Source organism: Budorcas taxicolor, chromosome Y (assembly GCF_023091745.1).
Source record: "Budorcas taxicolor isolate Tak-1 chromosome Y, Takin1.1, whole genome shotgun sequence".
NCBI classification, from domain to species: Eukaryota; Metazoa; Chordata; class Mammalia; order Artiodactyla; family Bovidae; genus Budorcas; species Budorcas taxicolor.
In genome coordinates this window covers 9,768,259-9,780,931 of record NC_068936.1, presented here as the reverse complement: position 1 = coordinate 9,780,931, position 12,673 = coordinate 9,768,259, and the positions used below count along the sequence as shown (strand labels likewise).

Below are 12,673 nucleotides of genomic sequence, written 5' to 3'. Positions count from 1 at the left end.
CTTGGGGGCCCCGAGATTCAGGCCTTTGGTTCGGGAAGTTGGCAGATGAGGTATTTGTTTGTTTGTTACTGAGAGAAGGGAGGTGGGAGGAAGAAGCTCAGGGCAAAGGAGTTCAATCACTTGGTCTGGTTGAGTGTGAGACACCTGGTCAGCATCCGTAGGGTAGGACCAGGTAGGGCCTGGGGGGATAGAATGTTCCCGGAACAGGTGACTCACCCTGAGCTTTTCTTCTGCTTGTCCCCAGGATGTGACCGTTTGCTGCCTGGTAGGTGTCAAGCACTCAGGATTTCAGTGGGCCCCTGAGGTAAGGTGACAGACATCTTTACAATAAGGGACAAAGTTGTGGCTTTCTTACTTTCCGTTTTTCTCCTTTCATTCGTCGGCTGACACGTTGGTGTTGAGAGAGAGTATTCCTGATTGGGGATTACCTGACCCTGATTGCGGGTGTTGACTTCAGGGCAATCATGGTTTCAGGTTTGCAGCTTTCTGAGTGGCAAGCTTAAAAACAGGCAGGGTGACTTGCTTTCTCCTGCCTTCTTGAAAGAAAAAAAGTAAGAGCACCATGGGTCTTAAGCTGTGTAGAGCTGACTCCTACCACTTGGTGAGGCTAAAATGGGGCAATGCACATATCCTAAGGTTTTAGCTAGGAAAGCAAAGCAGTGCAGGTGTGGGGGTTCCCTGGTGGCCTGGTGATTAGGATTCTGGGCTTTCACTGCAGTGGTCTGGATTCAATCTCTGGTCAGGGAACTGGGACCCCACAAGCCAAACAGCATGGCCAAATGAATAAATGAATCAAGTGGTTCATTCAGAGACAATGTCCTGTGATTTAACATGTTCACGTGAGATTACTTGCTCATTTCTGTATCCTTAAGGGCTTTTTTTCATCAAGTAAGTGAACTCCACTGGATGGGGGCGAGGCACCATCTGAGTTCATTTCATGCGAGTAAACAAGATCATAGGAAGCCCTATGCCCAGCAACTTGTGCCTACAGCTGTGTTGTATACTTATCTTGCTGGTACAGCTTTGAACTTCACAGCATGTTTTGTTTTGGTCACAACATGTGGCTTCATAGGATATTAGTTCCCCAACCAGGGATCGAACACAGGATCCTGGCAGTGAGAGGACTGAGTCCTAACCTAACACTGGACTGCCAGGCAACTCCTGTGTTTCGGTGCTTTGGATTGGTGTGTGTGTATGTGTCTGTGTGTCTGTGTGTGTGTGTGTGTGTGTCTGTGTGTGTGTGTGTCTGTGTCTGTGTGTCTGTGTGTCTGTGTATTTTTAATTTTTGCTATATTTATAGGAGAACTCTTCTGTGTGTAAGTATGATGTGAATGGTATTATAACTTGAAATGTTTGTGTTGTACATACGATCTCAAAATTGAATAGTTTGAAAGAACTTCACACTTGTTATCTCTTGGCCTAGGATCTCTCCTGAGGTAGTAGTCAAGCTTTTGTCTGGCTTGGCAACCTCTGAAGACTTAGCTTGTTGAATCTAAGCTCTCTCACTTGCCTGTACTCATGAAGCCTCAGTTCCTCCTTCTGTGGGCCTCTCCAAGGGGCTTCTCTTGTGGAGGCTGCTGTCTTTTCTCAGAATGAGTGATTCAGGAAAGCACTTGCACCCATGATAAAGTGCAGAGTCTTCTTTCAGATGTTACACATCTTCACTTGTGTATTTGCTTAGTCTCACAGGTCAACCCTGTGATAGATTGAGAGAGAACTATGCAGCGGTGGGAATATCAGGAGATTCGATTCACTTGAAGGCTGGTTTCTGTACCCATTAATCCACCATGCCAGCCTTTTGTTTCATATGACCTCAGCTCTGTCAATGTGAGCAAATTATTTGGCTTGTGTACCCTTCTTGTGTGCCGCTACTGCTGCTAAGCCGCTTGAGTCGTGTCCGACTGTGCGGTCTCATGGACAGCAGCCCACAAGGCTCCCCCTTTTCTGGGATTCTCCAGGCAAGAACGCTGGAGTGGGTTGCCATTTCCTTCTCCAGTGCACGAGACTGAAGCCGCTCAGGTGTGTCCGACCCTTCGAAACCCCATGGACTGCGGCCTACCAGGCTCCTCCATCTGTGGGATTTTCCAGGCAGGAGTACTGGTGTGGGTTTCCATTGCCTTCTCCAGCTTGTGTGCTCTCTGGCTTGATCTACTCAATTCTTGATGTACTCAGTTCTAGACCTACTCATTTCTTGATCTTCTAGCAAGTCTCCTCTTTGTCCCGGATTAAGATTTCTGTTTCTCTGGATGGTTCCCATCAGCAAACAGACTGACTATAATGTGACCTGTCGTTAAAAATCCATCTTTGGGTGACACATCCTGCTTCTGCTGCTTTTTTTTCATGTTTGCTTATTATAGACCTCTGCAGAGTTGTTCCTAGACTTTGTTATCTCGAGTTCTCTCATTTTCCTTTTAAGCCGCTCTTGTCAAGGCCACAGGTGAATTTCAAATGTTAACTCTGTGGTCAATTTTTAGTTGTTATCTTATTTAATTTATTGGCATCCTTTATCAGACTAGCTCATTTCCTCCTCCCTGAAAAAAATGTTTCACTTGGATTACAGAGTGCTTCTCTTTCCTGCTTCTCTTCCACCTACAGTTCTCCCACATACAAAGTGTGACCTTTGTGTCTGGCTTGATTCAGATGTCATATTTTCTTTTTCAATATTTATTTATTTAGCTCTGTGGCATGTGGGATCTTAGTTCCCAGGCCAGGGATGGCACCTGTGGAGAGTCTTAAACACTGGATCTCCAGGAAAGTCCCCTCGTTTGTGTACTTTCAAGATTCCTCCATTTCATGGCTGTATAGCAGTGAATGTTTTTGTTTTATTTTTATGGCTGCATATGGTAAATGGCTTCCATGCAGTCCGTTTTGAGCATATACCACAGTTTGTTTATCCATTCGTCAATGTTGGGTAATACGTGGATGGTGTACTCTTTGTGGCTAAAGTGAGTAATGTTGCTGTGAACACTGATTTTGCATGGACTGAACATTTTCAGTGTTTGTGGATATGTACAAAAGAGGGAAATTCCTGGATCATATGGCTCCTCTATATTTAATTTTTGAGGTACTGACAAACCACTGCTGCAAGAGTGGTGGTACCATTTTACAGCAATTACCTCAACAATATCTGAAGATTCCTTTTCTCCACGTCCTCTGCAGCACTTGTTATTATTCGTCATTTTGATTGGGTGTGAAGTAGTATGGGTGTGAAGTAGTATCTCAGTGAGACTGCTTTACATTTTGCTAGGGGCTTCCCTGGTGGCTCCGAAGGGAAAGTGTCTGCCTGCAATGTAGGAGACCTGGGATCAATTCCTGGGTCGGGAAGATCGCCTTGAGCAGGAAATGGTAATCCACTCCAGCACTGTTGCCTGGAAAATCCCATGAACGGAGGAGCCTGATAGCCTACAGTCCATGGGGTTGCAAAGAGTCGGAAATGTCTATTCAAATTCTTTTCCTGGTTGTTAAATGCTTTTCTTTTTTTAATTGTTGTAGAAAACATCTAACTTAAATTTTTACCAGTTTAACCATTTTTGCATGCTAAGTATTTCACACACTTTCATCAGCCTTTTGGAGAAAGAAATGGCAAGCCACTGCAAATCCGATGGAGAAAGGAACCTGGTGAGCTTTCGTCCATGGGGATGCAAAGTCGGGCACACCTGAGTGACTAACACATATACACACACATAGTCACAGTGTTGTTTTTTTGTCGTTGTCGTTGTTTTAGCTGTGCTATGCAGCTTGAATGACAGTTCCCTGGTTGAGGATCATACCCAGGCCCCTGATAGGAAACTGTGGAGTCCTAACCTCTGAACTACCAGGGACTTCCTTATCACATTGTTATGAAACAGATCTCTACACCTTTACATCTTGCAAAATCGAAACTCTGTGCCCATCACTTGTCCCATTAAACAGCAACTGCTCTTTTCTTGCCTGTTGACCTAGACCGTGGACTCCGTCGTTCTTTTTTGTTTCCTCTCGATTGCTTGACTGTGTTAGCTATTTCATACAGGTAGAAACTTACAGTATTTGTCTTTTTGTATGACTGGCTTATTTCATTTGGCTTGATGTCTGAAATGATCATGCATGTTGTAGCATGTGACAGAATTTTCTTTATATGGCTAAATAGTATTTCATTGTATGTATCTATGACATTTGATGGACATTTCGATGGTTCCACCTCTTAGTTGTTGTGCTTCGTGCTGCTGTGAGCACGGCTGTGCAGATATCCCAAGACCCCATGTTAACTTCTTTTGAATTTATATCCTGAAGTGGAATTGCTGAATCGTGTGTCAGCTCCAGATTTTTAATTTTTCGAGGAGCCTTTAAACTGTTTTCTGTAGCAGCTGCACCATTTTAAAATCTGTCCATAACACACAGGGATCCAGTTTCTGTACGTGCTTGCCAACAGTTGTCCTTTCCTTTCCTTCATATGTAAATTGTGTGTGTATATGCACACACAATTTTTTTCATGCCCTTTTCCATTATTGTTTTTCACAAATTATGAATATAGTTCCTTGTGCTATCCAGTACGATCTTGTTTGTCTATTGTATATATTACAGTTTGCATCTGCTAATCACCAGCTCCCAATCTATGCCTGCCCCACTTTTCCCCTCTTGGGAATCACATAGTCTGCTCTCTCTGTCTGTGAGTCTGTTTGTGTTTCATAGATAAGTTCATTTGTGTCATATTTTAGAGTCCATGTAAGTGATACCATACGAGATTTGTCTTTCTCTTTTTTTTTTTAATTTTTATTTTAACTTTATTTTATTTTACAACACTGTATTGGTTTTGCCATACATTGACATGAGTCCACCACGGGTGTACACGAGTTCCCAATCCTGTCCTCCTCCCACCTCCCACCCCATATCATCTGTCTGGATCATCCCTGTGCACCAGCCCCAAGCATCCTGTATCCTGCCTGGAACATAGACTGGCGACTATCTTACATGATAGTGTACATATTTCAGTGCCATTCTCCCAAATTATCCCACCCTCTCCTTCCCCCTCGGAGTCCAAAAGTGCGTTCTATACATCTGTGTCTCTTCTGCTGTCTCTCATACAGGGTTATCATTACCATCTTTCTAAATTCCATATATATGTGTTAGTATACTGTATTGGTGTTTTTCTTTCTGGCTTACTTCACTGTGTATAATCGGCTCCAGTTTCATCCATCCCATTAGAATTGATTCATACAAAGTCTGCCAGCAATAAATGCTGGAGAGGGTGTGGAGAAAAGGGAACCCTCTTACCCTGTTGGTGGGAATGCAATCTAGTACAGCCAGTATGGAGAAGAGTGTGGAGATTCCCTAAAAAATTGCAAATAGAACTGCCGTATGAGCCAGCAATCCCACTGCTGGGCATACACACTGAGGAAACCAGAATTGAAAGAGACACATGGACCCCAGTGTTCATCGCAGCACTGTTTATAATAGCCAGGACATGGAACAACCTAGATGTCCATCAACAGATAAATGGATCAGAAAGCTGTGGTACATATACACAATGGAGTATTACTCAGCCATTCCAAAGAATATATTGTCTTTCTCTTTCTGACTTCCTAAGTATTCTTTTTAATGCTAGTGTAGATTCAAGTATTTACTTAACAACATGTGTTGCTACTGTATAAAATGTGGTTGACTTTTAAAATATTTGTCTTCTATTCTGCAAGCTTTATATTAATTCTGATACTTGTGTTTTCTTCAAGATTTTCTATATACAAAAGTATGTTATCTCCAATATACTTTGACTGTTTCCTTTCCATTCTGAAGGCTGTTTTTTGTTTTTGTTTTCTCTTTTCTTTTTTTTTTTTTTTAAACAACAACAACATTTCTCTTTTGTTACCTGATTGCTCTGGTTATAGAACTGCCAGTATAATGTTGAGCCAAAGTGTGTAATAGACTTCCTTGTGTTGTTCCCAGTCTTAGAGGGAACGCTTTCAGTTTTTCATTATTAAGTGTGATGTTAGCTGTGGGTCTTTTTACAGGTGCCCTTTGATTGAGAAAGTTCTCTTCTGTTCTTAATTATTAAGTGTTCTTTTAAGCCCGGTTCTGAAAAGGTGCTAGATTCAGGGAAATGCTTTTTCTTCAGGCAGATGTGTTATTTGTTTTATTGTGTTCAAATGGCATAATGTTGAGTGACTTTCATATAATGAAGCAACTTTGCATACCTCCCCAAATCCCATGTGATCATGGTATACAGTCTTTTTTATATGTTGTTGGATTTTGTTTGCCAGTATTTTGTTGAGGACTCTTTCACCTGTATTCGTAAGGGATATCAAGGTGTGTGTGTGTGATGCCTCTGTCTGATATTGGTATGAGAGAAATACTGGCATCACTTTGCCTGCTATGTGGGGAAGAGACCTGTGGCGTGAAGGATGAAGCATTGTTGGATTTAAGTTTAGCCAGGATTAGAGGGAGAAATTTAGGATATATCGGTGTGGAATTGGGGTGAGATTATCAAAGAGAGCTCATTCTCAATTTCCTAGGCCTGTGTTAAGTGCTTGACATTGAATTATGCTGTTTGTTAACTAGGTATAGATAGATTATACTTTGAATTTGCTACCTATTTTCTTTGTTAACATTTCTGAAATTAGAATTTGTGAATCAGGTGTAATGTGCATTTAAGATACATTTTCTTCAAATTTTACTACAAAACAAGATGCCATTGAATAGCTGATGCCTTTTAAAAAGAGCTGGTAACCTTAAGTCTAAGAAATAAGCATGTTTGTCTTTAAGAGACAGAAACACCTTTAAAAGTTATAAATTTGCCCAAGAAGATGCAACTGGTGTGTGGTTAACTTAGAATTCCAACTTAATCTTCTTTGACTCCAAAGTCCATGTTTCTGAACGCTGTACAACAGTGCTTTTGTAAAAATACTCGTCCTTTACATGTGATTTCACCTAATGATCAGTCGTGGTGGGTTTTTGGGTTTTTTGTCTTTATTTTTTTAAATAGAAGAGGTTAAAGTGAACGTGGGACAAAGCTTATGATTCTAGAGCCATGTAGACTTGTAGTCATAGGTTTTTCAGCTGTCACTGAGTCTCGTTGACACTCGGTGTCTTTGTCTGTAAGATAAGGATGTTTAAAACTACTCTAGAGTTTTGGAGATAATCAAATAGCCCATTTTTCTGTACTTAACTAATATGTAGTATGTTTATACTTAGGTGGCAGTTTGTATAAAGGAAGCCCTGGGACTTGTGGCCGCACCCTGTAAGAATAAAAAAGTACTCAAAATATGGAACTACCGTGTATGTTACGTGAAGAAGAACAAGAGCCAGAAGTACGGAAAAGGGAGGGAGAAGCCAAACAAGCAGATGATGATGATGATGATGAAGTGATCTTGGTCGGAGTGGAACATGTAAATGAAGATGCTGACGTGATCTTTGTTGGGATGAGCTCAGCTTCAAAACCAGTCGTTTCAAACGTACTGAACAGAGATACCCCAGGTTCTTGTTCAAGGAGAAAAAGGTATGGTCACTTCAGGAAAGGTAATGCTGACAAATTACAGCCTGCTAGTCATGTGACTGCTATATCAGAAGCAAAGGCTGTCTTGCCAGTTTCTGACTCTGAATCAAGATCAACAGATAGTCCTATTATTATTGAACCTCCGTCTCAAGCTGATTGTAAAAATATTTCACCACAAAGAGTGCCGAAGTGCTTTTCAAAGGAGTCATGTTCTTCTTTGATTACCTTCACAAGTTCATTGCAGCATCCAGCAGAAAGAGCGGTTTCTGCAGGAGATATGAATAAAAGTCCTCATGTCTCAAAGGTACTTTCCACTTGTGAAACAAATAGCAGAAATCCCAAAAGGCCTAAGCTCAGTGATGGCATTATAGGGGAACATTCTTTAGGTTTTTCCCCTTCAGGTATTTTTCATACAGTGACCACTCAGCAAAGCACACCGGACCGTGTCCATACATCACTAAGCCATGTTCAGAATGGAGAACCTTGTCCAACACCTTTTCCAAAGGACAGTGTTCATTGCAAGCCTGTAAGACCTTTAGGGGAAAATGGACTGACAAAAACTGATTTTCCAAGTTCAGCAAGTCCAGACAAAATTGGTGATCCCACAGAAGGAAAGCTGACTGTGTTACTTGGTGACTTCTACTATGGAGAGCATGTAGGAGTTGGGCAGCCAGAACCGAAGACCCACACAGCGTTTAAATGCCTCAGCTGCTTGAAAGTTCTAAAAAATGTCAAGTTTATGAATCACATGAAGCACCATTTGGAACTTGAGAGGCAGAGAGGTGACAGCTGGAAAACCCACACCACCTGCCGGCACTGCCTCCGCCAGTTTCCTACTCCCTTCCAGATGCAGTGTCACATTGAAAGTGTCCACACTCCCCAGGAGCCCTCCGCAGTCTGTCGCATCTGTGAGTTGTCCTTTGAGACAGATCAGGTTCTCTTAGAGCACATGAAAGACAATCATAAGCCTGGTGAAATGCCCTATGTATGCCAGGTTTGCAGTTACAGATCATCATTTTTTGCAGATGTGGATGCACATTTCAGAGCATACCATGGTGACACTAAGAATTTACTTTGCCTGTTTTGTCTCAAAATTTTTAAAACTGCAACAGCCTACGGACATCATCATAGAGGGCACTGGGAAAAGAGTTTTCGCCAGTGTTCCAAATGTCGGCTACAGTTTTTAACTTCCAAAGAGGAAAGGGAGCACAAGACCCAGTGTCATCAAATGTTTAAGAAGCCTAAGCAGCTAGAAGGATTGTCTCCTGAAACAAAAATTGTTATTCAGGTATCACTGGAACCCCTTCAACCAGGATTGGTGGAAGTAGCATCCATTACTGTGAACACATCTGATTTTGAATCATCACCCCCCAAATCCAAAAGTAGGAGGTCAAAAAAAGAAGAAAAAAGTTAATTCTGCTTTCAGTAAGTCTGAAGCAAGTATTTCAGTCAAAGTTAAAAACCCCATTAAAACCCAAAAGATCAAATTAAAGCATTATTCAATAATATCAAATATAGGGAAACCGATGGGTAATTTATGTGATTTTGTTTTAAATACAGGAAGTTCAATGTCGTTTGATCTGCGTATTGAGATGTTATTTTAAAATCTATTATCTGTTTTTCATATAATTGTCTTAACATGTAAAAAGATTGTGTGCACGCGTGTGTGAGAGAGAGAGAATTAGAGAAGTGGAGAAAGGAAAAGTAAGAACCTATTTCGGTAGCTGATGTTACTTGTAAGTTCGAAAGCTCTAGTATACATATAACCTGTAGAGTGTTTTAGCAACGTAATTTTCAACTGTTTTCATGCCTTGAAGTTCTCAGTATCAGCTATATAGCCAGATTTGAATGTCACTCTCTGAAGTGCCTCTTGGGCTGATCGAAGATAACCTGGCTCTGAAAGCGTGCAGTGGAGAAGTTGATGGAGAAGCTATGATGTGAGTTTGGACCAGACACGGGATTTAATCAGTGAAGAGCTGTGGCTTCTTGTCCCAGCTGAGGAAGAGGCATACATTCACTCCAGGCATAGAGCCAAGGTAGAAGGAACACTGTCTCAGAGTGCATTTACCTAGCCCAGGGACATCTCAAGGAAGCCAATGGTTAAAAATGCCTGTGTTTGGTGAGAGACCCTTGCAAGCATCAAGCAGGCCCTGTGTATCACTGACTGCAGTTGGAGAAGCAGAGATAGTTAATAGAATGAGACCTGGTGCCTGTGGACCTCCTGTTGAGTGATCAAAAGGGGAATTTGATTCCTGGCGTCCCCTTTGCCAGTTGGCTGGCCTGTAGTCCCAATGAGGTAGGCATATCTGTGTCAGACACAGTAGCAAAGCAAGTTAAAATTCCCAAAGGAAAGAGAGCCTTGACGTCCACTTTGATTTGTGCTGGACCCATAGTTTTAACTGCAAAGGATCAAACACAGGAAATCTGTTCAGCTTTTGAATTGGGCTAAATTGAGTTCTCTTACACTTAAGCTACAATGGAGTTGTCCAAGAATAGTAAATATGGCGGATAAAAATAGTCCAGGGTGATTAAACCCTTTTTAGAACTCTTCCTTATATTTTCCAGTTACATGTGTCTTACCCTAGTTGAACATGTGAAGATTTCAGTTTTGTATCTTATCTTGCCTTGGACACAAATGTAGTAGCGTTAACAGCTAATTCTTGGTGTGTGTAATTTCCCATTGTATCAAACTAATTGAGTTTCAGTCTTTCTTGACACAGTCTGATGTGCAGGAATTGTCTCCTGTATTTCAGTAATTATCAGGTCATAGAGTTATCCTTCCTCTAATCTCGCCAACCATCTAATCTGTGATTGTACTCGTGGAAACCTTTTTTTCTTGCGGTCTCCAAGGGCTCTTTCACAGACCTGTGGGGTACAACCCCTCTAAGTATTGGTTCCTGAACATCAGCACACTTGGCTGCCTCTGTAGGTTCTTGGAGTTGAGTCTCCTCCTGGAGTTGAATGTCACCCCTTCTCCACTTCTGGCACAGATAGCTAGCAGTCTCTGTGCACCATTCAAGGAAGCTGGGATCCTGTCTGTAGACCTATGCCAGGAGCAATCTCTCCGTTTCCTCTTCCTTTCTCCTCCTCTTTGTCTCTCCCCACTCTCCCCACTCCTCAATTTATTTAAGTCCTCTAAACTTTCCCAAAATGCTGGAAAGTGATAATCACCAAGGGGTTAGCATCCCTCTCAGAACTGAAGAGGAAGGACTACAGATGATTAAGCTGTAGTGAGTCTATTGTCTCCATTTTAGGTAATTTCCTGAGTGTAAATTCAAATTCAAATAAATTGTGTTTATTTACTCGAAGCTTGATTGGTTTATTTGCACTTTGAATATTTTACTAGGCCTTTCCAGTTAGTTTACTTGGGCCCAAGCACTTTGCTGAGTGTCAGCTTAAACCACTTTTAGTTGTATAAAGAGTGTGTGTGTATTCTGGTCTCAGGTGAAAACTCTGTGTGTAAATAAATACGCAGACTATTGCATTCTTATCTCCTTTCTTCGATTTCTGTAGTAAAAAATACGAAATGTTTTAGTTATGTGTTTTTATTGTTGCTGAGTATTATCAACACTGTTACTGTTAGTTGCTGTGAAGTATGCTCCTAAGGAGGACAAGTTGTATTTATTGCCAAATTAAAAGGTTCCAGCAATATGGTCCCTGACTGCTTCCTCTCTTCCATTCTCTGTCCTTCTACTCTACTCTTTTCCCCACGAATGTACTCTTTTTGACAACACTGGCCTTGGTTTTCCTCCATCAAATTCCATTTCTTCCCGATCCAGAGACTGCAAGTGCTGTTCTTCGGGAAATGCTCTTCCCGTAGGCCTGCATGGCTTGCTACCTCCCTTGTTTGAGCTTCACCAATGCTGTTCAAATAACACAATCAAATCTCCAACCCCCTCTCTTTCCTCCTCCTCCTTCAAGGCACTTGAAGTCTCTATCCTCTTCTTCCCTCTCCAGCCTAAATTTCCTAAATTTTCACACACACACACACACACACACACACACAGACACACACACACACACACACAAACGAAGAGATAATAACCTCAGGGCTTTGCTTCTTAGATTTAACTTGAGTCAGATTCTGTGCCTGCAAATAAAAGATAGTTAATAGTGAGTTGAGTTCTTTCAGGAGCTTCCTCTGTTTTTCTATTGATACCTCTATATTTTGTTCACACAATGACACTTTGTTTTCTTTACGAATATATTGAAGATCTGTCAACATTACTATTTTGTTACTGCCCTTTGTGAATTTCCTTGTCTGCTGTGCTTGTTCTTTTGGGAAAAATTTATTATTTTATTAATGTTGCCAAACATTGTAAGTAAAATTAGTATTTGTAGAAATAATTTTTAAAAAATTATTTCTGCTGTCTGTCTTTTTACAAATAACATGGCATATTTTTATTTTTTTAAATAATCGTATTGGTGTTGGCCAGTTCTGAACTTCTAAATAGTGATGTGTAAATGGGCTTTCTTGTTCTGAGTACCATCAAAAGCAGTGAGTATCTGGCTTAATAAATTTCCGTTTCTGTTTTTAGATCTTGAAGAGAATTGTTTGATTGGATAGTTTACAACATTTGTTGAGACATTTACTTTTCTTTCGTTCTCCGTTTGTTCCTTTCTTTTTCTTGCTTTGTTCCCTTGTCTCTCTTCCTCTTTCTTTCCTTCCCTTTCTTTCTCCAGGTTTTTGCTTGACTGGACCTTTCCTGAAACAAATGTAATTCCACTCAGAGTTGAATATTATCCTCTCAGAATCCCATAATTAACCTCCTTGTCCCCTTATTAGATTTGCCACCGTTGTATCAATGTTTCTGATTTTCTTTTTCCAAGAAGCAGCTCTTGCTTTATTATCCCAACAAGGTTCATTTTTGTTGTTTTCTATTTTTGTTTCAATTCATATATACTTTCTACATTCTTTAGGATTTTTTCCTTTGTAACTTTGTACTTTAGAAGCTTTCTTTACAATTTTTTTCTCTGTTAATGTATTAAATTTACAGTCTTGAATTTCAGATGTATATCAGAGTGATTTAGTTGCAGATACGTATCTATTCTTTGGTAGGTTCTTTTCCATTATAGGTTATTACATGATACTGAGGATTTCTTTTTTTTTTTTTTTCTCATAGATGGTTTAGGGATTGACCTATCTTTATTTAGCAATTTTGTCTGAGTCCCAAATATTTTTATGTATACATGGTTTTTAATTACAAT

At 40.7% G+C, this 12,673-nt stretch overlaps 1 pseudogene; it reads right to left on the bottom strand.

The window, feature by feature from the left end:
* The window catches only part of LOC128070978 (testis-specific Y-encoded protein 1-like), a 29,508-nt pseudogene that overhangs the window by 765 nt on the left and 16,070 nt on the right, over nucleotides 1-12,673 (bottom strand).